We start from the raw sequence: 2,738 nt of genomic DNA on the forward strand, positions 1-2,738 counted from the left end.
AGCAACAGTGCAGTGACTCATGGGAAATTCCCGACCTGCTCATGGAAGGCCTTGTTTTGGGCACACACAGATCACAGACTGGAGCAGACGTGGCTCAAGGCTTTCTGTGCAGGCACATTTACTCCTGGGGAAAGTGTAGTGGCACGCTTTGGAATGATCCCCACACAAGGGGGAACAGGGGGTGTTGGGATGAATCCTTCTTAGATTTGATGTGCTCGTGTTAATCACACCTAACAAAACTAGTGCTTAAAATAGCTGGGCCACCAGTGAATTGGCATGTAATTCCCACAAACTCTGCTTTCAGTTTAATTTTATGTTGCTCCCCTTAGGGTATTTTTAATCACAGCAAATATGTTTCTAGATTCTTGATCCCTTCTCTACCCTTAGTTTCATTTTTCCTCATTCACTCCCTATAATAATGAAGTCTTCTCTTTCAAAGATCTACAGCTGAGTCAAGAAACATTGTTCCTGGTGGTAAAAAGGGACAGTGAGTGTTCCATAATCCCTGTGGAATAACTTTGAGACTGTGACATCAAAAGATAAGAGTGGAATTAGGTATGTATCATAGAAAGAGTTGAGAGCATGATGCTTTACCTACTTTAAGCAAATATGTGTATGTTTCCTAACTAATGTGATAGGTTGCACACTATCTCTTATAGTGGGCATTTTTCAATAACTCCCAAGCAAATCTCTTTGACTCCAGCCCTCCTCCTTCATATCACTCCCATGTGAAGGGTAGAACAATCTTTCCTAGAGCACAGCTCTGATAAGACTGCCCTCTGCTCCAATAATTTTAACACCCAGAGAAGAAAGCCCATGGTAGATCTCATGGTAGATCCCACCCCTCAAATTCTTTCCTCAAACTTCACTTTTACTCTTTTAATTTTTTATGTTTAAACATAAATTAAAAATTTCTGTATTAAAAATTTCAATACATAGAAAAGTTCAGAGAAAACTGTAACAGGCATTGAAGTGCCCACAACCATTTTAGACTGTTATTTAGTTTGCCATGTTTGTGTCATATCTGTGTTTAAAGAGCACCTTAGAGGTGCAGGAGGAGCAACCTGCTGTCCTGCCCCCCACATGGCATTCAGTTTCATCCTTCTCTCTGTGCCCTTAGGGAAATTACTATCTTGAAATTATTCTGTGTCCTCCCACCCAAGTTTATATGTTTTTTTTTAGTTCTTTATATATATATATTTTTTTTTTAAAATTTTAAAATCTTTAATTCTTACATGCATTCCCAAACATGAACCCCCCTCCCACCTCCCTCCCCAGAACATCTTTCTGGGTCATCCCCATGCACCAGCCCCAAGCATGCTGTATCCTGCGTCAGACATAGACTGGCGATTCGATTCTTACATGATAGTATACATGTTAGAATGCCATTCTCCCAAATCATCCCACCCTCTCCCTCTGAGTCCAAAAGTCCGTTATACACATCTGTGTCTTTTTTGCTGTCTTGCATACAAGGTCGTCATTGCCATCTTTCTAAATTCCATATATATGTGTTAGTATACTGTATTGGTGTTTTATGTTTTTGCTAATTATATGTGTCTATAGTCACTACCTAGTATTACTCGAGGAGACAAAGTGTATGTATCATATTCCAACTTGCTTTTTAAGATTCAATATTTTTGAGACTTCATGTTGATGATGTAGAACTAATTCATTTATTTCAACTGATGTATTATATTCCCATGTATGGCTATAAAAGTTTATTTATGCATTCTCTTAATGATGAACATTTGTTTCTTTGCAACAATGCTCTTAGGTACATATGTGGGTTTCTCTAGGGCAGTGTTTTTTCAAAATTGTGTTGTATTACCCTGTTTTGGAAACAGTACAGATAAGTGCAGACAGTAATGAGACAGAAGACACAAGTGTTACTATTATTTGACAAATCTCTCAAGAAATTGCCACTATGAGGCACAGCAAGAATGTTCTTTCAGTTTTCACAGTCAAGACACACTCTACTTCTGAACAACTGCTTTTTTTTTCTATGAATCTTGTAATAATTGGAGTATGATTTTTGTTTTGGCTGCTGAGAATTTTGGCACCAAATTTTTAGCCCACACTGGGAGCTCCATAGCATTGCATGGCTTGAATTCTGTGTTCTAATCTCTCCCTGGCCTAAGTCTTTTCCCTTGATTTTATCACATCAAGTACTCTGTGTGTGTGTGTGTGTGTATTGTATGTGTGTGTTCTTCCCAGAAGCATTTGTGGAGTGCAGCAAAAATGAATCAATGAATAAATAAACAGATTATTTCTGCAAGACTGCAAGACTAGACAGGGTAGAATGAGCAGATCAAATTAACTGTGCCCATTACAGAATACTGCCTGAAAGCTAATTTTTGTCAAGACAAAATTCCTCTTTCATAAATAATACACTGTATAATTTCATAACTTTGGTGTTTTCTGCTGGGGAACTAAGCTCAGCCCTATCCTATAGAACCATCTCAAAGATTAAAGGTTGGACTGTCATGTTACCTTGCCTTGATCAGTGTTAGTAAATAAATCAAAAGGGCAATTCAGGAGCTTGCTGATATCCAGCAGTTAGAGGCAGAATGACAAAAGCTGCTACAACCAGCAGCTGAAAAGACACCCACACCATTAGTCAATGGATTCTTTTCTTTGAGAAAAAAAATAATGAAAAGTTCAGGCTTATGAAGAACATAATCTGCCTGCAGAAGAGTGTATGTAAATCACATGCAAATTAACCCAACACGCTGCAAGTG

Source organism: Ovis canadensis, chromosome 10 (genome assembly GCF_042477335.2).
Source record: "Ovis canadensis isolate MfBH-ARS-UI-01 breed Bighorn chromosome 10, ARS-UI_OviCan_v2, whole genome shotgun sequence".
Classification (NCBI taxonomy): domain Eukaryota; kingdom Metazoa; phylum Chordata; class Mammalia; order Artiodactyla; family Bovidae; genus Ovis; species Ovis canadensis.